Source organism: Chrysoperla carnea, chromosome 3 (assembly GCF_905475395.1).
Source record: "Chrysoperla carnea chromosome 3, inChrCarn1.1, whole genome shotgun sequence".
Taxonomy (NCBI): Eukaryota; Metazoa; Arthropoda; class Insecta; order Neuroptera; family Chrysopidae; genus Chrysoperla; species Chrysoperla carnea.
In genome coordinates, this window is record NC_058339.1 from 43,781,380 (window position 1) to 43,809,119 (window position 27,740).

Genomic DNA, 27,740 nt, shown 5'->3' on the forward strand with positions numbered 1-27,740 from the left:
AGTTGAATTAACACAATTTATTTATAAAAAACAACTCGTGAGTAGGACCCCTTAACGGCTATACCATTAGTTAATGGTACATACATAATAAATTTTGGATTAAGTAAATTATTGTTAGTATTTCCATTTAAAACCAAATAGTTAATACCAAACGTAAAATTTCAAATTTTTGTTCTTGGCATTATTTTCTTAAAAAATAAAACGAACTATTTTCTTTTCATGGGTTATTATTACTTCTTACGTTTTATTTTCCTGCACTCAGCCAAGAAAATTTGACTCTAGAAAACTACTCTCATTACATTGTGTTAAACTTAAATTTGTAAGGCAATTAGCATACTATACCGATTAGACTATCAAAATTTAACTGCAGATAGAATTCGTATATACCATTGTAAAAAAATGCAGGAAAGTTTTCCGCAAATGTCTTTTTGAAACTCTGGTACTCTTTTCACAGTGCTTCTTTTGCGCTTTCTTATGCTAATGAAAACGTATTGCAATTTACATAAAATTCAATGTTGAGTTTTCAACGAAAATATTCATTGTGAACATCTCTAAAAGAATATGGGCTACCAAAAACGTGTATTCTAAACGTATAAATATTCTATTATGTCAATCTTTCTAAAACCATTCTTTTCCGAGTTTTGCTGCTATTCTGAAACATCTTTAATATCGGAAATGGAAACTCAATATGCAAATTCTAGAAAGCATAAGTTAATAAGTGAAATAAATAATACAGTGCACATCAGTCTGATGTGCATTCATCCATATTTGATTTTAAATTTGAATGGTTGTGGAAGTATAGAAGTAGATTGCGCAGGATTGAAAATTTAATACAAATTAATGATAAACATTTATATCCATTTAAAAAGTTATCAGACTTTGATATTAATATAAATATATACACAGGGGTTGTTTTATGATTAATTTAAACTAAATAAATGAATTAATATAGATAAGGATAAATATATATTTATCTACCTATATACAGTGTGTCTCTTTGAAATATACCACCAATAAAATGGACCTTTTTCATGAAGAACAGAAATGCTTTTTGTTAATTTTTTATTAAAAAATTGGTCGAATGGAGCCTGTAACTCGAAAATTACGCATTTTTAACAATAAAAACACTATGAAAAAAATTTTAAAAAAGTCACACTATTTGAAATAATTTAAAACGATTTTTTTTTTTTTGCTCCAGCGCACACGTTATATGTGGCGTCAATTCGACAAGCAATGACAATAAAACATGCGTCAACAATCGCATTAATATATCGTTTATATCAATTTTAAAGGGATATTGACTATATAATATCATTTCTGAAAGTGAAGAATAAAAAGCCACCAAAAATCGACCCAGTATTTTGAAAAACAGATCAAGGAAACTGCCGTAAATAACTATTTCTATGGTATGGGAGTTTATAGTGCAAGATGACAGGTTTAATGCACCTGAAGTTCGTGAAGTAAAAGCAACTTTGTGAGTACTAATTTTAATAAAAAATAAGTAACATTCTACTTCTTAGTCCAAAAAATGTCAAAGATAGAAGATAGTTTATTAAAATCATTGTTTAGACACCATGAAATGAGTTTCGTGGTTGTTGATTGAGAACAGTAACTTCTAGCTAACGAATTATTATTGTTATATAATCTACAAGATGAACAACCGCTTTCATTTAGCTTAATTTTAGATTTAATAAAATTTGAACGATAATATTTCACTACAATATTTACACCCGGTGCGAGTAAATATTAACGATTTATATACCCGTGCAATATGCTTTCAATTCCATACAAAATTCGTCCTCGTTGTTGTTGAGAGAAACATAAAATTATTATAATTATTTCAATTAGTGAAACGGACATGAATTGTTGAAGGTGGTGCAAACACGAATAGATGTGAGATAATGATGGCACTACCTGAAAATCAATATGATAGAATGTGATGTGCTATATTATGTTGTTGTTGAACCCATTTGTATCCTATGGTTTATATCTATCTATCTACCTCTAAAATAATAATAAACGAACAGAATATTACCACCGTTGTTCAACTATACATGATGGCGGTACCTATGGCATACTTGTGTTGGGTCTAGAGTCAGTCTGAGGCTCAGTCAGGGAAATTTGGGGGACTGATTTTGTTAATTTTCACATTAGGGAATATTCATGAAATTTAAATTTGGTTCAAATATTTATCTTATTAGAAGTTTTAATAAATGTTCTTTCTAAAAAAACTAAAAATTTTTAACTGTCATTTTTTCCCACAAGAAAAACTTTTCAAAAGCCTTAAAAAATAGAAAATTTAAAGTTTGTAGGTAATTTAAAATAGGGAGTCTTTTGTTTCCAATTTTATAAAAAATTTATCTGATAGTATTTAGGGAGTCAACATTCAAAAAAATTTATTTTGCTTAAGCATTCTTAAAAAATACTTCGAGTAGTGATATTTAATGATACGATCATTCAAAAATACACTGGCTCTGGACCCATATTAGTGTGATATTGTTTGGAATGTAGAATCTAGGTATTTCTAGAATTATTTTTATATACAGGATGTAAAAATAAAGAAATTAGAATGAAGTAAAAATAAGTACTTGTATAGGACTTGAATTGATGAGCTGATTTCAATTTTATTTAATGGTAGCGTTATCGGCTTTAAATTTATTTCTCTGAGCTTTATCCCAACTTACAAAACAAGTGCTTTTGGTGGAACGCAAATAAATGCAATTAACTTATATTTTTGTAACAAATGAATAACCTCAACGCTTTCACAAAAATATATTAAATTGGTTTTACTGCTCTAGCTTGATCGATACAAGCGAATGGATTGACTTCAAAGCAGGTTTTTGCACACAATATAACCAATCTATTTCTTATAGAAAATTTGTTTAACCGTTTAAGGATTATTAGTTTGGGACGAGTATGAACCCAAACTGTACTTCTTTGTATATATATTCGTTGTGCATTTGTTTATAATCGTGTTATTTCTAAAAATCTTGAATGATTAAGGATAACGCCTCGAATATATTTGCATTGTAAGGACATAGGTGTTTTTCTAAATAACTGGCTACTTAATTTGCGGATCTTAAACGAATAAACATATATAATACGTCAAAAACACCACTAATTTTCATCTTCATTATGGTACATCTATATTTATCGTGTGCCATTCGTTTTGTACCAATGGTATATTTAATATGTAAACGTACAAACGGTTTTCATCCTAACAGACATGCTTTCAATTACTTTTGAAAATAACACACCAGACCTCTATAACACATGTATTTCTATGGGTATATATATTGACGTAAGTTCAGGTTTGTTTACCATAGTTTTATGAAAGTTCAAATATTACAATATAACCTCTAACTATTCTAGCTTTCTAACCTAAATTCAGTTTGATAAACAAGTTATTTTTTGTCCTTTATTTTTCATTACAGAAAAATTATATTTGTACTGGTATATTGTAGTAAGTATTTTTATTGGAATTGGCTTTTTATTTTTATTGGAATTATGTAAGCCTCTCAATCGAAGGACATAAGTTAGTGAGAGCTATGGTAAACGCAACTAATTCAGGAATTCTCATTCGTTTTTCCTAATCTAATTAAATTTCTCCAATAGAACCCGGCATTGGAAAGTATGAAAATGGACAATACGTCCACGACAGGCACGATAGTTGCAAGTGCAAGATTGATTCTTTTGTATAGAAACATGGAAATTTCATAATATTCTGTCCATGAAAAAACTATAAAAAAATTGAACCCTTTTTGAAAAACAAAATAAAGAGTTAAGAAGATCAACCTTATTAACACAGAAATCAACAACAAAGTCTTGGAATGAATTGAAGAACAACATCTCACTACTACATTCAATATACGCATTGTCAAGTCTACTTTTTTTAGCCCATTTACGAATTCATTTTCAAGCCATTGTTCTTGCCTTGAAAAGATTAATTCAACTGGGAAAACTATTCTTTTATGACCTCTTCGATTTGGAGTCTTATTGTCAAAAGTCTCTTGAATCTCAAACAACTACGAATAAATTCCTGGAGTAGTGGCTGGGAATGAGTCCATCTAATTTATTGGGTAATAAAACGGACCTAAGTCTAAGTGTGTCTCGGTCTAAAACGGTGACTATGGCTTAACCTATGATGAGCTTAAAATCAAAACTGAACTGGTTGTGTATCAAATCAACGCCAACATTTTCTTTTGAAAGGCCAATAAATGAAATAAATGTTTCTGGGCTTCAATATTTTCCATCAAAACGGACAGATATTTTCTAGCTTTCAACTTATCTTATTCATTGCAACAATAAAATTTAGTTAAAAGAATTCCAAACTTTAAATAAGTCAACACTAATTAAATATATTACAAAATCTATTTTAAATGCTTATGTACAAAAGTTATGTATACATATTAAATTAACAAAATAAAACTTCTATAGTTTTGAAATAAATAACAAAATACACATATATTTTTGTTCCTTATAACATATTATTAAGAAATTATATACAGAATGATTTTAAGAAAACTCTTTAGCATGTATCAACCTTTATCTGCCTTAAATTTTATTCCCCTATGGAAATACTGTGATCAGATTCTTTATACCAGAACGTCTTCTCGATCAAACAGGAGTCAAATTGGTTTTGTAAAATGAAACTAACAATTTTTGTTGTTCCTTGTTGTGAGAAAAGTTAATTTTAGATGAAAATTTGGTTTGTTTTAGTTAAATATTTGGTACTCGTTAGAAGGTAAGAATAGTAATGGAAAAGTAACTTTTTAGCCGGAAAAAACAAGAATCTGCTAAAAAAAAATACTAAGTGAAATTTAAAAAAAATGTAATTTGACCCTTGTTTGACTATGAAGACGCCCTCGTCTAAAAACTCTATATTATCATTCCCCCTTAAAATGAACCAATGCTTTTTATCAGATTTTTAAATTTTCGATTCCGGTTTTGAAACTCAAGGACCTTTTTAAAAAATAGTCCTGTATTTGTTAATGAAAATACATTTTCTAGTTCTTAGTAACTTTAAATTAACAAATATCACTAAATGAAAAAGATATATGTTTACAAGCTATATACTGTGTGCATACGTTTACATAAGAATATGAGTAAGTAAAATGTACTAGAATCATCATGGTATGTAAACTCACAAGTTTTCTGAACTGTACATCCATCCATTTATTACTCTCCCATAAGCTAAAAAATATAGGGTGTGTAGACGAAATGAAAATATTCAATGCAGAAAACAACTTTTTTGCGGTATATAGGCTGTTTTTGGACCTTTAAATAAGAAACAAATAGAATAGTTCTTCTTCTATATTCTTTTACATAGAAAATTTTGTTTTAGGATTATATATTCTAATAATAAACTCCAATTTCGCATAGGGTGTGAATGACTCAAGCACAATTGAATTAAGAAAATACAGTTATACTTTTTGCATTCTTTATTACACTGGATACTTGAAGGGCGCATAGCAAGTTTTCTTTAAAAAAACGCCGACATTTTTGTTGAAGAACATGAATTGTGATGAAAAAGGTATTACTATCAGAAACAGAAAACTGATGTGAACAGGTATTTTTTGTTTTTCAATAGTACAATCTCGAAAAGAAAAGAACTGCACGACAGATATGTTTAAAGTGCAGTTGTAGGGGCTATGAATCTTGTTCGCTTGAATCAATGTTGAAACAGCTACTATAGTATGTTGGTCGCGAGTAAAACATGCCAAGTGTTTTGATTCGCTAACAAAAAAGAGGAAGAGGTAATGACTGATGTTATTTGTAATGCGCACTTCCTACTTAGAAGAATCACAAAAATCTCTTTGATTTGGATACTGGTGATTAATGATCTAGACACTCAAGATCGGTCACACTATTAGATATCATAAAATCTGAACTATACTTGCAACTGGGATCTTATTTCAAAATGTATACATATATTCGCTTTCACTTTGGCCAATAAATGTCAGGAGTGACAAATGATTTCAGTAAGTGTGAACCCCTTGAAGAGTTACGTTAATATAAACGTGGACATTCTAGAAATATTAATAGTTTCAAAAAATGAACGTTTTAAATCTGACATTTCAATTTTTAACCATGCTTCCATGTTTGGTATCACTGCTGATGCAATATTACAAAATGAAGAGAATTGTATTAAGTGAATTAAGAATCTTGTAAGTTGCCAATACAGCCACTAAAAGAAGTCGTTAATTTCTGGTAAGTCTTCATGTAATACTTTAACTTAAACTAAAATTCTTCATATGAACTTTAAAATAAATATTGTTCCGGTATGATTCAGCAATAAATGATATGAATAAAAGTTTCAGTGCACTACTCAACGAACTCTCAATGTGTGTAATATATCACTACATATTATAAAACAAAGTCGCTTTTTCTGTCCCTATGTCCCTATGTCCCTATGTACGCTTAAATCTTTGAAATTACGCAACGGATTTTGATGCGATTTTTTTAATAGATAGAGTGATTCAAGAGGAAGGTTTTTATGTATAATACATCCATATTATAGTAGAGTAAGGGGTTGAAATAGGGGTTGAAAGGGATATGCTTCAAAAACTAAAAAAGTTGTGCATCGATTAAGCTCAAATATTGACACGATATACAACCAGCTTCAAAGATCTATTGTTTTTATCTACTTTTAACCTTCGGAGGGTAGAAAGGTGTAGCGAGAAAGTGGGAAGGAATTATCGAATATTTACAAATATACCTAAGTGGGGTATCAAATAAAAGAACATGACGAGTACATTACAAAACTGTTATCCCACGCAAGGAAATGTGGAGGGAGGGGTGCAAGTGGGGATGTTGCCCAGCAAAGCGGGTAGTTCACAGCTAGTATTTATATAAATGTAAGTAATAAGTATCAAATACACATAGAATACAGGATTTATGTTTATACATATATTAACTTTATTTACATGTTTCTTATTTTAATTTGTTGGTAATAAATTACCATTAAATGGTTTTCGACTGTAAATTGAAAAAGAATTGCTGGATATCTGCTCTATCAGCAACATTAAATTTTAAAATTATTTTTATGTAAATGAAAACAAAAATAGGATCAGAAAAAAACGCTAAAAAGATTATTACGTAATGCACTGGGAAACGATCGATTGATAAGTTGAAAAAATGAAGTTTCGAATCTGATTTGTAGTTATATTTTTTCTCGCTTCAAAAATATACCTTAATAATGCCCAGCGATAAAATTTCTTTTAATATGAATCCTTTCTTAGTTAATGTACCTTTAATACTAAAACACCACTTGACATTCCTTAGGAAATCAGCTAAATCGTTTTATTTAATATTAGGAGCTTAATAAATTGACGGTTAAAATTGTACTATGATTACTCCAGTAAAATGTGTTATTGAGTAGGTGACCATTATAATTATACATACCTGAAACAAAAAATAATAATAAGAGATTTAATCATTTCAAAATTAGTTTCAATTAAAGAAAAATCTGCCTCGAAGAGAGGCTTTAATTTTTAATTTAAAGATGTTTTACTCTCAGGCTCCTGCTTTTCTATTGAATTAAAATCTAGGTAGTTGCAACGTGTTAATATTGCTATATTACGATTTCAACGTTCACAAAAAATTTATTTTAAAGGGCAAGCTTTTATTTTATTAAAAATTAGAAAAATGATATTTTTATAAGTAACTCCTGCATGACTATTTGTAAAAGTTGGAATATTTTCATTTGATGAATGCATAAAAATAATCAGTCCGTATTGTTGTACGGTCTCTCATATTGGATTTAAATTGATTGCACTTAGCCAGATATGAATTATCATCCAAACTAAACTTATGCAATATTTCTGGTTAATCGGTTGAAGAAAATTACTTTAAAATTCAGTTGCAAGATTTAAGTCGAACAAATATATACACATACATACATATATTTCAAGTAAAATAAAAAGATTGTAATAATAAAAAATTAAGTGAATGATAAAAATTTTTTGGCTTTATGGCTGGAAACAATTAATTATAAACTCGTTATTAAGTTGCAGCCGATTCAGCATCGTTTTTTCATGGATGGTTGTTCATCCCTGCCTCAATAGTTCTATAATGAATATCAAAAAATTATCATGGTTACTTTAAATTTTGTGGTTTTTTAAAATGTAATTGAGAAATATTCAATTTCTCTACAGAACATTCTTTCGGCTGAGCCTATGAATAACTACGAAAATTTTGACAAACAATAATAAATACCACAAAATAATAATATCTTAAAAAACAGAATATTACTTTATATCTACAAAATATTTTATTTAGAATACAAACATACCAAACATGAATACCTTTTGTAACAATTATTATTTTGTTTTGACCAAAACAACAAAATACATTGAACTAATAATATTATTAATAGCAAAAATATCATTTAATTAAATATATTTTGTAGAGTCATATTTGTGATTTTGTATATTATTAAGGTACGGACATGATGTGTTGACTCGTGTACCTTGGATCATCATTTAGATTCTTTCATAAAATTTAAATTTATTCAGATTCTTTCATGAATTTATATCAGAAAGCAAGCAACTGCGAGAGTGATTGCTAGCTTGTCCATTTTTTTTTGCTTATAGGTATTCTTTAAATAGGCGATGATGCTGTCAAACTAGAATTTTATCCCTACCAATAAACCATTATAAACAAATCGCTCAACATGGTTAAAGAAATTCGTATTTCAAAAATATTTTGAAAAAATTCCGGGTAATCATTCTAATACTTGTTTCATAGAAAGCAGTTATTTTGCCTGTAAGCTACATCTTCGTTATAATTAAATTATTAATATTGCTGTGTTTATAGCATCCAATTCATCTACGAAAAAAGACATTGAAACCACTTTTTTTTCATATTCTTGGAAGTTGGTGGAGGGCATAAGAGTTAAAAAACATTTAAATATATTGCGATCGTCGGTACGACAATCTCCCATATTATTATGGATAAGTTAAAGTACGGACGTAAAAGTGTATTATACCTATCTATACCATATACAAAATATAATGGAAAAAGGTTCACTCTTTTGTTAGGGAAAAAGATCTAATTAAGTTTTGTGGATAGCCGTTGTATATATAGTTAGAACATTCACTATATTATAATACAGAAAGACATACCTATATAGTATCTATAAGGTCTGTTTGGGTATATTCATTAAAATATTATGATTAAAATTTTCCTTCATTCAAATACAAATTTTTCTAAATATATGAAGTTTTTGATTATGTTAATATAAAAGTGATGTTGAGGTTTTTTAAAAAAAGGAAAACTGCATGAAACCCAAGGAATACTTAATGCAAAGCTTTGTTTATTTGTAGAAAAACACTAATGTCTGTTATGTTTGTTTGTGTGTTTGTCTTTTTAAATGGTCATACAAAAATAAGACGTGGTAGTTTTTATAATTTTTATTCTTCATTTGCTTTTTTTGAGGACTATTTATTAGGATAATTTATTATTACTATAGCAAGTTTTTTTCTGTCCTATTTTTTGATTTTTTCCACAAAAAAATGTATTTTAACTTAATAGCAATAAACAGTGATTTAAACTTTTGGTGCAGAACCTTAACTTTTTTGAAAATAAAATTCAACTTATATTAATTGGTGATAATGTAGCATTCTATAGGTGAAATAATTTTTGAAATCGGTTAAGTAGTGAAATGGCTCTTCATTTCCTATTCGTCGTCTAGATTATTTCCCTCATCTGAAATGTTTCTGATTTTAAATAATATACAAAAATAATCAGTTTGATAAGAAAATCATCAAAATCGGAGCTATCATTGAGGACAATGCCATATCCGATTTTTCGTTATTTATCGATTTTAATTTTGAGAATTTCTCAAATAATATTAGGAAAAAATTACTTGTAAACGAAACTGTATAAAATAAAAGAGCTTTTGGAGCAAATCTGAAATAAATCACATAATTTTAAATTTTATTTTAAAACCTTCAACACAAAATATCTCTTTAATATTTTAAATTATAAAAATTTTCAGAGAAATTAAATATTAATCGAGAAATTATTTGAATCTGCATATTACGAAGACTTATTTTGATTGGACAAATTAATTCTCCAAACATTGATTGTGACTAATAATAAATACACCCTATACATTTTTAAGTTTTTGAAGTGCATAAAATTTTGAATAATATTTTAATTATAAATAAGTAATCTTCTTTTATATATTATTAAAATTACGTAATTAAAACTAGCTCTATGCTTACTTATATTCGTACATAATACACATATTATGAAACAACAACATGCCAGACATATTTTATGTAGTTTTTATACATTAAATGTATTATTTAATCTTTCTGAATAAGCTATTTTTGTATTAAATTCATTAAATTTATTTTATGTAAGAATTATAAAATATAAGATGTTTTAGTACTTAGTAAAATATAATGGATAGAATAAAATTTTTATGGAAACAATGTCTTAAATATTTTTAATAAAAAATACGTTGCTTACTCATATATTGTTTTAAAGATCGGAATTATTTTTCAGTTTTTAGGGATTCGATCATCACAAAGGAAAAAAAATGATCACTTATATTATCTCTGGTGTGTCTGTTGTACAGTTACAGACTTCTTGTTCAAATCCACTCGGCGAAAACAAATACTAAAAAAAAAAATTTTGTCATATCGTATATCGAATGTGGGGAATTCGAATATATTCATTGGAAAAATTTCAATAAAACATGCTGAATTTAAGACATACAGAACATAGAGTCCTACTCATAATTTACAGGAAAATCTGATTCTGATTTTAAATTTAAAATTTAATAACGGCAAATTTTTTGGAGGACTTTATTAACCAAATGTATAGTGTGACGTTTCAAATGTTAGAGCGAGTTATGAGAAATATGATCATGCTTACTACAAACAATGTTGGGGGAAATTAACAAAGACTTTCGCCCAAATTGGAATGATTTATTATTGATATGGTAACTAAAAGTGAATTAAGATAACAAAAACTTTTCATAAAAACAAAACCGACTTCAAAAGACAAACTTTCCCAAAACAAATTAATATACATTAAAAAGTAAAACAATAACGATTATATAATGTAGTTAAAATTATTGTTATTTTTGGAGTCCTTGTCAGCCAAGGAAACAACTCTGACAGAACAGTTCGCTACATTAGCTTGGCTGACCCCGACTCCAAAAATAACAATAATTTTAACTACATTATATTATCGTTATTTTTTTTACTTTTAAGTGCATATTAATTTGTTTTGGGAAAGTTTGTCTTTTGAAGTCAGTTTTCTTTTTGTGAAAAGTTTTTTTTACGTTGTGATTTTCAGTAAATTTGAAGTACAGTAACTAATTTGTCACTAAAAAAGAATCATTGAAATCGGTTGACGTGATATTGAGTTATTCGTCCTCTTGTCGTGCATACTCAATGCAAATTTAAGACTTTTATGGTTTATCATGGATGCACCAGCCTTCAAATAAATAATATAATAAAGAATCATCAAAATTGGTTCATCCAGTCGAAAGTTCTGAGGTAACACACATAAAAAAAATACATGCGAATTTATAACCTCCTACTTTTTTGTTTGAAGTCGGTAAAAAATAGAGTTTACAACGAAATATATTAAAGTGAATAGGCGCAAAATTATGAGTTACAATTTATTCAACAAAAATTATTCATTTTATCAATAACAATGCATCTGTTTTTCGTATTTTCATATTTAATAATTTTGTCAATTTTATAATTCTAAAATCATATCAATGTTTATTCAAATTTTCCCTTTACACAATTGTGAATTTTAATAATAATAATATTTATTAAAATCAATACACATAAAATATGATTACCTTTAAAATTATGTACCCCACGTTATCGATACAATACTAATAACGTAGTATCTACGTATTTCCAATCTATAGAATACAACAATAATAACACAGAATGTTTTCATTAATTTATAGATACAAACAAGACACACAATTCGTACAAACAATATTTGATATCTATAATTTTAGTTCCCCCTTTTTCAAAACATTACCCTTAATAATATTATCCTACCATTCATTCATGCATATACAGGCTGTGTAAAAAATCTCTATGTGATTGAATTGGCTAATATCTTTTGACTTTGTTATCTCTATCTCTATCTCTGACTCAATTCTCTATTCTCTATTTCTCTATCTCTATATATTATAAATGCGAAAGTAAGCATGTTTGTTTGTTTGTTTGTTACGCTTTCACGCTAAAACTAGCGAATGGTTTTTAATGAAACTGTACAGCAATATAGCTGATATATCAGAATAGCACATGAGATATAATTTTTAAAGATATATTATAAAAAAATTAATTAAATTTATGTACTTTAAATAAATTTAATATGACTTTACCATAAATTACAGTTTTCTGTAGAATAGTCAATATAAAATATTTCACGGCCATCTTCTCTGATATACTCAATGAATAATTACGACTATTATACATTTAAAAAAATAGAAAACCATACATTTATTTTACCTGTGTAAACCAATCTTTACCATTATTTCGAGTGTTATAAAATGAGATAAGCGATAGTGATTACATTTATTTTTGTAAATGGTCAATCATTATGATGTGCTACATTTTTCCACAAGGTTAAGGTTTTCGATCTATCGTTTCAAACGCAGATGAATAGTGGGCAATGTTGGAGCTCCAGAAACTCTTTTGTATACACGTCAAATAGAAAAAACTGACCTGAGATATTTGTAATAATGTTAAGTGGCTATTTTTCAAAGATATTTTGATAATTTTCATATGTTTTGTGGACAACTCAAAAATAGTGGACATCTCACGTTGGGTGTTAACCTTTTGAGCATAAAATTTATATTTATTATACCGAAAATATATTTTATTTTAAAAAATAAAAAGTTTACTAGCTTTATAAATTGGAAAGGGACTTTTGGTACACCCCGTACATTTTCAACATGAGGTATAAAATGTATGTAAAGGTGTTTTATGTATTTGATGCGTATTGTTTGAGCACATAATGCAAATAATTTATGCTTTAGATAATTACGTGGTTTATTACGTGGTTGTGTTAAAATGTTATATGTGTGCGTTCAAAATGAGTGTACACAACTATGATATGGTGACACCTTAACATATAGTGTACAGCATAAGACAAAAAAATTGAACCAGTGTTAATCCAACGAACCTGTGTGGCGAGAATCAAGAACTCAGATAATATTCAAAGGACTTCACGATTACTGGCAATACAAGTAAGAGTTTTGGCGCATAGGAATTTCCTAGTCTTCATGGAAATCATCAATTGGTAAAAAAATAAGGACACATAAATCGAATATCTTAATGACAATTTTCGTTTTTATCAAATCCAAGTATACGAGATGTGAATACATTTTTTAATTTTGATACATAATACCTGGTAACTAGCGGTTGCAGTTTCGCTGATTGTCAGGTATCCTGAGGTCAAATTTTCCCAAACAAATGTAGTCTAATTTTTCGTGAAAGATCTGTTGTTGGACAATTTGTCATTGAGGTTCATATGTTGCAATTTAAGCGATACAAGTTTGAATAAGTTTCTGCACTTTTCTAATGAAAGGAACCACCTAGCGATCACAGTCTTTTTTTTGGGGGAGTTATAATCACCTATCTTGAAAAATAATATCATACCAAAATTTTTTTCATATTTGCTTAGGGTATAGTTTGCAGTATGCTTAGGGTAGCGGGTTCGATTCCCGCCGCCGCAACAAAATTAATTTAATTAATAGTTGTGATGGACTGGTGTAGTGCATGGTATATGGATGAAGGAGTTGCACTCAGCCTCTGAAATTGAGGAACTGTTAAATAAAATCATCAGCGGAAAGGTGGTAAAACACATATATGGTATCACAATGAGCTCTTTAGCCTTAGTGTTTCCTTCGTGGACGGCCAATATAACATAACCTAACCTAACCTAATAATGTCGAAAAATGTTCAATATCATTGATATGAAAAGAAAATTTTAAATAATTGTGCAGTCCCATGAAGTGATGCTCTTAAGAACAAATTAATCTAGAACCTTTAGCCGTCGGACATACGAACGTGTGGTACATTAATTACAAATTTTTTCACAAGATACATCAATAATCAGTCTCATATGAAAATGAAACTAGGAAGGACGATATAATACAGTGTTAAGATATAAGTATAATATCTAAAATTCAGGGGTACCTATAAATACTTTTTGTGTACAGCTAGATACTAGAATGTTAAAAATTTTATCAAAACATAATACTAACGTTAACAGTTTCATCAAAATTTGTGTACCAAAACAAAATGACTAATTAAGACAATATATTTTTTATAGTTTACAGTTATAGCACGTAAAACTAAAACGACAATGTTTAATTAAAAACTTTATCTAACGCAAAAATATTACGGACGCATTCTATAAACCGTTTGTGATATTACTATTTAATTCAACAAATTTCACTGATTCACGATTACTGTCACAAACAAACAAATGCATTTTATTTTAAATGTTAATTACAATTGTATATTTGTACGGGGCTAAAAAAATTACTTTTAACTTATGATAGAAAGTTTATAATTTTAACCTGAAAACTATAAATTTCATGTCATCTTTAGATTTTGAAAAACCTTCATTGTTATGTCGATCTTTTGTACATTTGATGTGGACAAAGCATGGATTCTTTGTAAGTCAAAAAACCCGTAGCCGTAAATAAAATTTCAAATGTGCCTAATATTAAAAATGTTGAGAAAAAAATGTTAATCGATCGATTGTAATTCTATTATTTATTTTTAAATATTTTTTAGAATTAGGTAATTCCTCTAATATGTACTTCGTTTTTTGTTTCAAGGAATTGGTGTACATTCTCGAACATAATTTCCAAATTTGGTGATTAAAATTGTATAAATTAAACCGTTTTGGAGTTATTCATGTAGACGTAAAGCCAAAACTACAGAAAATGATTCTTTCATTTAGATTGAAATAAATTCATTCTATCACAGCTACAATACCTGGTTTAAATTTTTTCTGGATTTGTAGATAAATTGGGTTGTGGAACAAAAAGAGAGGTCTAAATGGAGGGATTAATAGGGATTTTTATTAATTATTAATGAGAAATTTAGAAAAAAAATTTTTAAAGAAGTTATATTTTTGATAAAAAAAACGGTAGTGACTTCTGTGGAAATTTGGCGATGGCGTTACGAAAGCAAAATGTTGACGTCACTGCCGTTTGAATTGATAGTTTAATCACTTTTTTAGTAAACTTTCGAAAAAAAAAATATATAAAAAAGCATACAACTTTTCTATTCCCCGACTACAATAACAAAAATGTAAATGTTTATAAAAGTAATAATTGTAATAATTAGTTTTTACTAGGTTCATCATCTTATCAATTTTTATTTAAGATTAATTATAAATATGATAACACAGAAAAAATATTTACGATTTTCTACTCAAAAACATGACACGTGAAATATTATACTTTATGTTACATATAAAAATAAAAAGAATTTAATCAGAGAGTAATTGATGTGACTTTAAAAGGTCAGTTCCATCATCGCTTATTTTTCTGAGATTACAAAATCTTTCACAGAACATTAAATTTAATTTATTAGAATTACTATCATTTTTTTAACAATACGAGAAATTCGCATACATAGTTGGAATATCTTTCAATTTAATCTATTATATAAGAAAAAAAAGAAAGTGAATTAAAAAGTATTTTTTCATCTGGAATAAAAAAAAATAAAAAGATAAGTTTATTCACCTTAGCGTTCGTTGATGGTGGAGCCATAAAAAACAAAAGTTTTGTTGTTCTCAATGAAAAAACAATTTTTGATGCAATTTTTAATGAAAGATTGTTTAAATTTGTTTTTAATGTCATAACGTTGATGAAGATTAATTATCTTACTCAGTAGGCACATTGTCGAGTGGAAACGAATCTCAATTTCTTTGATTAAATTTTTCTTATGTAAATGTATAAATAACATTTTAACATTAATTTTACATGAGATTTTTATTCCAATATAGATAGTTAGGTTAGGTTAGGTTAGGTTATATAGGTTGCCCACGAAGGACACACTTAAGCTATAGAGCCTATTGTGATACCAAATTTGTGTTTTACCACCCTTCCGCTGAAATTTTCATTTACCAGCTCCTTAATTTCAGAGGCTGAGTACACCTCCTTTTGCATCATGCACTACACCAGTCCATCACAACTATTAATTAAATTAATTTTGTTGCGACGGCGGGAATCGAACCCGCTACCCTATTAGCCATAGAAAAGTCTCATATTGTATTTATGTCAAATTAAGTAACATTTCTTTAAGGATGTAGGAGTAAATTAAAGATAAAAGCTTGATTTTTTAATGAAGTTGAAATACATATAAATGAATTATCAAACTTTCAGGGAGGTCTTTATTCATCTGGGGCTTTATTCAATGCTTAAGTTCGAGTTTTAATGCATCGCTCTTATAGAGAAATCTGAAAAAACGACATATTTTGAAACTTTTTAAAAATTTTCACTTGGAGTATAAAAATACGAATAAAAAAAAACTATTTAATAGAAAGTAAGCATATTTGCAATGGCATAGGAAAGAAAAAACCTAGTGTTACCGTCCATACAAGGAATATACGAGCAGGCATAGACTTAGAGTTGAAATTATTTTAGACTGGGTGAAATTTTTTATAACTTCGTAAATCGAGACAAAAAATCTTGAGAGTAAAATTTTTCGATATCTACCTTGGTTTTTGAAATATAGAAAGCTGAATATTTATACAAAATTTTCAATTTTCTAGTACCACAAAGTACCACATAATTACCCATCAAAATTGAAAATATATTTTTTTTTAATTTGTGGATTTTACTGATAGGTACTTAATGTGTTGATTTCAAAATAAACTGAATATAAAATCAAAACTCAATATTTTGGGCAACATTAATGTAGTTTAAACAAGTTTTTAATACTAAATACTCCCGTATTTGAACGAAGCTAACCACAGGGCTCGGAGAATATTTTCTTTAAGTGGACTACGGTTTGTTTTATAAATTGAATTAACTAGCCTATAAATTTCTTCTAACTGCGCAGTATTAGTTACTAGGTAGCAAATTGTCTATCATTTCAAACGATTGGTAAGTGTAAGGTTTTACCGCGATCAGTTTCTGATCTTAAAGTGTCCTAAAGGTGAAATCCTACATAAGACAGCACAATTAAAGCTGTACATGTCTGTCACCATACCCCAACCTATTATGAAATCAGGTAGGTATTTGCTAGATAAAATTCAACTATGAAATGAACAAGTGTGAGAAACAGAGGGAGCATCAATTCCAAACTAAATTACATTATTAATTTAAAAATAGATTAAAATTTCAGTACATTCATGGATGCAGACATGATAAAACAATTGCACAGACAAAATAATACAAACATGTAATTTCCAACATTCAAACCACGTTTCTAATTTGACAATACAATATTGTCAACATAAAAAATCTGTGGTGTGGTCATCATGACTGAACAAATGACGTTAAATTTAGTTGCCTTAAACCTAGATTTACAAACGAAAATCAGTTTTCCAATTTTAAATATTCTTTTCGAATAAAATATTTCATTCATATTTCCAATCGCTGAGACAAGTAAAGCAAAAATTGTTGCGGCAATGTTAGTAAAAAATAAGTTAATGGATTGAAGTGAGCGCGTTTGTTTGGCTGTTCATGTTCGCGTTTGTTTGGCTGTATATATACAGAATGTTCGATTTACATTGAGGCATATAAATATCACGAGTATGACAGAATACATGCATTAAGCAATGCATCTAAATGAGAGGTATTATATACATGTGTTGAAGCTTCGATATGCGTTGAGATAGTTGTAAGACGCTTGGAGAGTGGGAGTTTCTTAGTGTGGATGAACTACAACAGATAAGCCACGATACAAGTAATTTTTGCAATTTCATATATCACCTATAATACCTCTTACTTAGATGAATTGCTTAACGCATGTTCTCTCTCATACTCGTGATATTTTTATGCCTAGATATAAATCGAACATTCTGTATAAAAATTTTGTGTATTGCTTAGGTACTCACAAAGTTCTGCATCGATTGAGCTAAAATTTGCACACGAAATACAACCTGCTTCGAGGATGGTTTTTTTCTACTTTAAAGCCCAGGAGATGCAAGAGTGGGAAAAGTGGAAGTGAAAATTAAATTTTGCATATGAAAATATTTATTTGCTAACATGTTAAGAACTTATATTCTTGCAAAAGGTATTTTTTACTGTGCAAATCTAAAAAAAAAAATGTATTCAGGTATGCTACCCTACGAATATCTCTAATAATGTTTATCCTATAATACTTTAAGGTTTAATTATATACTTTATATTTATTGAAATTGTAAAAGGTATTCCTAGAAATAATTTATTGCGAAAAGATATTCGATTTGAGAGTATTATACATATAAACATGACTTGACTAATTTATAACATGATAAACTACGTGTATTTACAGTGTGTCCCCGAATAGAGGTAACTATATTCGTAAATTTTCTTATTTTGCATTTTAAGAAAAAAAAGGAATCCTTTATCCAAATTTTGCTCATTCTGAAAGTATGTAGGAATATTTAAAACTTCTAAACAATGTACAGGGTAGCCAAAAATTTGGTATCAATATTTTTTTTGGCCACTACCCATCTTTTTTATCAGTTGACAAATTGTTACTAAAAAAAGTTGCTCGAAATTAATAATTATGACTCAAGATTCAAATTCATGACTTAATTTCAAGAAGATCTTGCCAACTTTGACATTAACATTCTTAAATGAATGTTAATACAAGAAAATTTTCTTTCTAATTTTCTAACCTAGTCCACAAAAAATACACCTTCGAATAGTACATGTTAATTGATTTATTATTATTTTCTTTTTTAGGTTTTTTTTTTGTAATTACAACTTTTGTTCAAATAAATAATGTTGCTATAATTAAAGTACACGGATCTACTTGATATTTTGTAGAATGATAATTGTTAGTTGTGAGCAACTTTTCTGAATAGCATTTTGTCAATTTAAAAAGGAAGGGTAATTTACCAAGAAGAAAAATAATGATTTCAAATTTTTGGCTACCCTGTACATTATTTAGATGTTTTCAATATGCCCACATACTTTTCAGAATAAGCAGCATTTTTTATTATGATGACTTTCTTCTTAAAATGAAAAAGAAGAAAATTTACAAATATTAGTTACTTTTATCTGGGAACACACTATATGTATTTTAATTATATTCGTGTAGACAAAAATAAAGCATTTTTATTTTTGAATACGGCTACAAAATATTCATATTATGACATGTATGAAATGAATATTATTTTGTAGAATTTAATACGAAACCATATTGTTAAAGCTCAAAAATAATTAAATTAAATTAAATCAACAATTGATTGAGTTAATTGTTTAAATATCATGTATAGACAGTGTTCATTAGTCTGTCACATTACACATACATACATGTCACACATATGTAACTGATATGCCCATATAATACATACTATACAATTTGCGCATAATTTGCGCTCTTACGGGTAAACAGTGATGTTTACGAAAAAAAAGTTTCAAATAAATTTTTTTTTCTTTATAAGGAACATTTTCTTATTTAAACTTTTGTTCTATCTATCTCTAACGGTTTACAATATTGGCCCTACGGATCCCAGACCCAATTGACCTACTTTGCTTCTTTTCGAACCTGACCTCACTTTTTATGTCCTGACCACGCTGTAAAAATTTCAGCTTGATATCTCTTTTTGTTTTGAAAGGTATTTTAATAGAGATAGTTCTTAGCTACGTTGTAAGTTGAAGTTTAGGGCTCCGTACCCGAAAAAACTAAACAATTGGTGATGATCTTCAAAATTGGTTCAACATTGGCAAAAGCTTTAAGGACAAAGATAATTTAATGCAGAGAGTTCTAGATATGTTTCTTATTGGGAGTAAATTTCACTTGTTACTTTTAAATGGTCAACACAATAACCTGCCGATCGCAAAAGTTAGGTTAGGTTGGAAGGCGTCAACCTAACATAACCATACTTGTTTGCTAACACGTTTGGAGTGTTTAACTTGGTAATAATTCTAGGATTTTCATTCAAAAACGGATTTCATAATGTGATAACGATATGAATATTTTAATATTATAATAAATTTGATATATGTTTATCATATCCATTGGATACTAGTTACAAAACAAAATATTATTGTTTTTAGTTTACAACATTAGTTATTGTCAAATAATCATCATCAAAAAGCTTGTATATGTTATATTCTGTTGTATATTCATTCACACATCACAAAATGTTAACCATTTTTAATTAAAACAAGTCATGCAATTCATTTTTGCTATAACTCAAACCAAAAATATATTCAGCTACGTGTCTATTCACACACTATTGTTATAGGTAGTCTTTAAGGTAACTTTCACGAGCCATTAATGAATCTATAATGTATAATATCGTAAAAATTAATTCTAGTCTGCATGCCTATGCTCAAAAACTTACTGATTACATCATCGATCTTTTTGTCCTCGAAAGGTCAGCGTTTTACATGAACAGATCCTCGTAGAGTTGCGTTTTTTTTACACGGGTACAAATAGCTCCTCCGCTTTACATTCAAAAATCATTGCTAGCAATGTATTCTTTTTCAAGGACTCGGAAAGTTCCACATTAAACTCCCCACCAAGAATTAAATTGAAATACATTCATTTTTTTTATTTTAATATCTATATGTATATTATTTATAAATGCGAAAGTAAGCATGTTTGTTTGTTTGTTTGTTACGCTTTCACGCTAAAACTAGCGAATGATTTTTAAAAAACTGTACAGCAATATAGCTCATACCTTAGAATAACACATAAGCTATAATTTATCAAGATATATTTATAAGAAGAAAAAATTAATTTAATTTATATGGCATTACGACAAATTACAGATTTCTGTAAAAGTAGTCATTTGACATTACCATAAATTACAGATTTCTGTAAAAATAGTCAATATAAAATATTTCACGGCCATATTTTCTAATAATACATATATTTTACCTGTTTAAAACAGTCCTTACCATTATTTCGAGTGTGTATAGAAAGGGGATAAGCAAGAGCAATCTTTAGTAATATTTACTTTTAAACCCAGCGTAGCGGGTGGGTGTTACTAGTAGAAAAAATCAAATGAAAAATCATTGTGAGAAATACCGTGCGATTTTAAATTATAAAATAGACCATTATTTTAGAGAAGAGAGAGCTGTGTTCAAACTTTTAGAGCTATAATCAAACTTTTCATTCAGTCAAAGTAATTTAAAGTGTACAACGAAAAACTAGCGTGTGACTAGACACATTGATAATATATTATTACATTACGAATTCAAAATGGTTGGACTCACGTTTTTATCATGTACCAATATTATTTATATTTTATGTTTTATTATTTATCATCTGTATATTTTACATTCAATGTGTTTTAGGTTATGTAAGGCAGGTGTAGTAAGGGTACAGCCATACAAATTTTTTACCATGTATATATGTAAAATATATCAAGGTATACTAAGTTTAGTCCCAAGTTTGTAACGCTTAAAAATATTGATGCTACGAACTGCTAAAATCACCTTATTATTCCATTTCCAGTTGTTCGTCCGTCCGTCCGTCTGTAAACACGATAACTCAAAAACGAAAAATATATTTTTCTATGGAAAGTGCAAATTTGGAAAGCATATAAACGTGATATTCAAAATTTGTAATAAGATGCATACCAGTAAAACATGTATGTTTCAAATCCAGAGATGATTGAATTCTTTAGACATGTTTAGACGTAAATCATCTATGTTAGGAAAACAACTTCATTCGAAAAATACGTATAATATGATTCATTGGAATCATTATTTTACGTTTGTAAACATATTACATAATGTAAACATATTACATAGTGTAAACATACTTAGTAATGCATGTCCTTCAAACCATATTACGATGCGATGACTAACATAAAATTTATTAAAATAATTTCAATTTTCTGGGGTATAATAAATTAAAATAATTACAGTAATAATAACGAAAACAAATTACGTGAAAAATGTCCAATATTAACTTAAAAAAAAAAAATTATTTGATTATTTAATTTCTGTTTTATATTCTATAGAGTGATTTTCTCCAATTTTCCACAATAAGTATAGCAAATATGATATGAAAACGGGTTTTAAAGGCTAAAACCGTTTTTATGATTTTGGATAAGAAATAAGAAAATAAGATTTGTTCACGGAAAATGTTTCGATTGACAATCAGGATCCGAATTGAGGTCTTAAAATGTAGTTTTTTAAAATAAAAATTACTCCTAAATGTTTTCGCGTTTTATGGATTTTCCATTTTGTTGAAATATAATTTATATTTTAAAACAAATCGCCCTGTATAAAACTAATAACATAGTTTAATTTTTCTATTTAGTATGTTTTTAGTATTTTTTCTGTGACGTTCGCTATTTCTAAAGAAAATCATTTTCTTCTATGTAATGATGACAAAGGAAAGCTTTTTTTTCTGCTTATCTCTAATCGGCTTTAATATATTTATACAGCAATCTAGAAAGCAAAATATATACCATGTGTATTCTAAATATTGAAAAACTTCTAAATAATAACTAAAAAATTGCTTTGAAAAGTAATCGTACAGATTAAAACGAACGGGCGCCACTAATTTGCAATTTTTTTTTAAATTTTTGAATATGTGACGCAGTTTTTGCAATTAAAAAACTAAAAATTATAATTTATTATAAAAAAAATAATACATCAAAACTGATTTCCGTAAATTTTGACTGAAACTAGTTTTAGAATCAGCAATTAGCGCAGTTTTTTTCGAGAACGAGTACAAGTAAACGCAATTACCGCTCTCAGGTGCCAGACGTCCTTCACCCCTTCATAATTTTAATACAAAAGAAACGTCCCAAATACAACCATCTTGAAATTAATTGTTTTAAAACGTTTCTGGCATTTATACCAATAGCTTTAAACAAGTTAAAAAGTTTGCTTGTTTTATTATTAATCCTACACAATGTATATTATAAAATACGAAGACTTAAATAGTTGAGATAAGCTCTCAATTCGATATTTCTATTCATTCGGATAAATAGTAAATTTTATTTCTATATAAATATGACATTATAATAATAAATCTGTTGAAAATTGCAAAAAAATATTATCAATTGGTGGATTATATCATTCGAGATAAATGTCGTTTTTTTTTGTGTTGCTTTGCTTTTTTTTATTTGAGGATGACACACACATACTTTTCTCATCACACTCTTCTCATAGTTGCGTTGTACGTTGTACGCTTATCACTATCTCTGCTTTACTCTGCATCAATTTTTTTTTTATGTTATAAAAATAGCATAAATAAATAATATTATTATTGTAAATAAATAAATATATTTTATATAACTTCTTGTTTTTATATGGTTTAATATACAGAATGTTCGATTTACATCTAGGCAAATAAATATCACGAGTATGACAGAATACATGCGTTAAGCAATGCATCTAAGTGAGACGTATTATATACATGTGTTGAAGCTTCGATATGCGTTGAAATAGTTCTAAGACGCTTGGAGAGTGGGAGTTTCTTAGTTGAATAGATGATGATCTACAACAGATAAGCCACAATACAAGTCGCTTTTGCAATTTCATATAACACCTATAATAGCTCTTACTTAGATGCATTGCTTAACGCATGTATTCTATCATAGTCGTGATATTTATATGCCTATATGTAAATCGAACATTCTTTATATTTAAAAATATCGTATTTTTTTGAAATCATAAAAATTATGGAGTTCATATAACAAAAACTTATCTTTATGCAGTGTTTAAATAAGTTGATTTAATAAATAAATAATGTTATTTTTGGTTAAGGTCACTAATAAGTATAGAATAATATATATCCAAATATTTTGTTGAATCATTCTTGTTGAAATTGGACGGTTTATATTTTGAAAATTTTTACTATTGTTTCCCCTAGTATTTATATATTACTATAATTTATTCTATTATTATTTTATTACTATATATATAATTATTATATTACTATAATTTCACCTATTTTTACGAAATTTTTTTCAATATCAATTTCTTCATTGTAGGAAAACCACGAGCACAAATAAATAGTTTTGTAATTATCTGGTTTTTTGCTTTCGGGACGCTTAAAAATCTGCCGAATTTTCAGCATAGGATTAAAAATATTATAAAACGTTCAATCAAATCCGTTTAACTAATGGAATGGATGAATTGGTTTTGAAAAATTGGACGTGGTTGGAAGTGGAAGTTACATGATATTGCCAGAAAGATCAAGAGCAAACAATAATTACGATAAGGGTTATTTGGTTTTAACCCGGAAAGTTAATTTAATTTTGTTTAAAAAAAGGTTTTAAAAATATGTATCAATAAACTTTACAAATCTTCAAATATCATAAAATTAAATTAATCGTGCTCAACTTTTGAAATAGTTTCGTGTGTCGTAAAAAATAGCAACAACAAATTATTAACTTATAAAAATAATTCTACCATAAATTAAATTTTTGTTTTTTTCGTACCGTTTCTTATTCCAGCTTTATTACATTAAGAAAGTATAAAAAAATAAAACATAATAAATTTGGATATGGTTACTAATATGTAATTAACCCTAATTTTAAATGTGATTCAACAAAGTATAATTTTCAAACTAAATACGAAATAAGGCGTAAAACCTTAAAAAACTTATTATGTTTTTTTTGATGCGTATATTTTTGATAGAACCGGGTACCCATCTTCATCTAACAGACAAAATGAAACAAAAACAGTAATTAAATAATAATAAATTTAAATATTTAATTTTTATTCATGGTAAATTTTTACTTTACTCATTATCATATTTTATCATACTTTCTATTTTCCAAACTTGGTAAAGCTTAATGAGAGAATTTGGAATACGTTTTAATGAATATCAACCTTAAATTATTCATTTTACTCACAAATACATTAAAAATTTTAAAATATATCTTAACTCATAATTTATTTAAAGTTATTAATTTTATTTAACATCTAAAATTTGTTTTGATTAGGCGACCATTGTTCAAATTTGTGCATTTCTAATATTAACTTATTGAAGTAATTGTTCTTTTAAATAATATAAATTATGAAAAAAAAAACTTTAAAAGTAAAAAAATACGATAATGCTCCTTCATGCATATACCATGCACTGCAACAGCCCATCACAACTTTTAAATAAATTAATTTTGATGCAACGGCGGGAATCGAACTCGCTACCCTAAGCATACCGCGGACGGAATTGGTTACGCCTTAACCAACTGAGCTAATAGGGCGACAAAGATGTAGGTAAAATTTAATAGTGGTCCCTAAAATATAGCAGACTAATGAAACCCTCTGATAAAAAAATTGAAGTCGATATAACTAACTGATTGATTTAACAAACTATTTTCTTGGGACTGGTTCCAATGAGACTCAAAATAAACGATTCATGACAGTCTAAATGAAATTTTTCACTATGGAAAAACAATATTTCCATATAGTCTAAAATTTACACAGTATTATATAAGTGTAAAGAATCGACTTTTCAGTAGAGTAACGTCACAATTTTCGTATATATTGACAGGTAAATATTTTTCGATTTTTGAAATTGTTAACACATGATAGAAGTAGATTAATTTTTTATGCTTTTACAGTTTATTTTTATTTTTTTCTCGTATTGAAAGTATTTCAAAGGGAATAAAAATAAATCATTTATACGTGCACATGTGAATTTTTTATATTTTCTCTTACGTAGATGTGAAATACACTACCTTTACATGAGAGAACGATATAAAATATTTTTGTCGTAATGTTAAAGAAAAAAAGATGGAATTTGCTTCACCTTATTCGTTTGGGATAAATCTATACTCAGATAATATTAACGATAGTTTTTCTATTGGTGTTTAATATCTCTATAAATTATGTTGATTTTAATGTTGACATTTCATTCTAATATCAATGACTCCAAAAATAACTAAAATTTAATTAATGACAACATTTCATCTACATTTTATTGGATTATAACTTTTGATCAGCGATTATTAATCTTAAATAACTTGCAGCTCCAATTCGTTCATGGCTATACTATGCTTAGTCTGCCCACTTAGTCCATCCGCTGGCCTATATCCCTGCTTTGTTCGCCCACTAAACACAAATTTTAATCGTGTACCAAGGACAATTAATTCATAAATACATTGGCTGGCCCCGCTTGTACACACAAACTTCACTTGTATTTCTTGGTCAATCAGTTACACTTCGGCCTGGCTTGGACCTTTGGTCGTAAAGCTCGCTGCGCTCGTATATAGATCCGATTCATAAATACCTATAAGCAGCTTGGCTAACAAAATTTACTTTAATTTTAAATTGAAAATTGATTGTATTTATTTTTCAATAATACATCATAAAAAAAATTTTTAAATAATGACCACCATTATTATCACTTAGCGATATGAAAAATAGATTACGACCGATTCTCATACATAACGGATATACATATAAAATTCGCTAAAGCCGTTTCGGAGAATTTTATAACAAACACTGTAACACGAGAATTTTATATCTTAGATTACCTATGACATTACAAACGACCTTAAATTCAAATAACGAAGTTACACGGGCTTGAGAAAGTAAGAAGTATAAAAATCGTATCAAAGACTTGCCAGTGGAAATTTAGATGCAAATTTCCCATACGATATCTTTGCCATTAACCCTTACGTTGGTATTTCAAATTTAATCTAAAATGAACATATCTTGTAATCCATTTGAAAATATATGTTTTTCTCTTCAAAATGAAGAATGATGATTTGTGAATGATTTTACTATTACTAATTATTTACTCTAATTTTATCTTATAATATTTTTCTATCTTTTCTTGGTACGTGATATTTTCCTTATTCCTGTATCAAATTCCATGATTTACCCCTTTATAATATTCCATGATCCACTTAGGTAAAACCTAGCTAATTTGTATGTCATATATGTAATAAAACTGACAATTAAAAAAAATTAATTATCAATGATATATTATTTCTCTAGCATGATTTTACGGGTACTAATCTAATAATTTTTAAAATCCACAACGTTCATGAATATGGTAAGTGTAGGTGTGTAATAGACCAGGAATAAAAATCGAAAAAATATGAAGTTAAAAAATTGTTACAACTTACAGCTCATTATCAAATGAACGTCATTATCAAAACCATATTAAAAATCTTTATAATGCTATAAAATATCCACACATAAATATAGATACAGTAAAAAATAAATATTAATAAATCTATAGGATATGAGAAAATAATCTTAACAAATTATAATGAAACCATGAATTTATGACTAATATGATGCCATGCATACGAAAAAAGGGTATAAAAATAATTAGATTAGAATTATATTTATATTATGAATATATAGACAAAGTTGTTCTCTGTAAGATGTAATGATTTAAAGTAGGGTTGCCCAAATTAGATTGAAGCAGCACATATATTTGTTTTGAGTTATGCCTGCACATCTTAATTTCAAGGATATACTTATAATCAATAGTGTCGGGTATGTTTAACTACACAAACACTAAAAATAAACGCTTAATACCGCCAGCCATGTGTTTGGGAACGGCAATACGCGAACACTCAAAATTGTAAAATTAAACTCGAATCCTAGAATTAAACTAATGCGGCTCGAATTA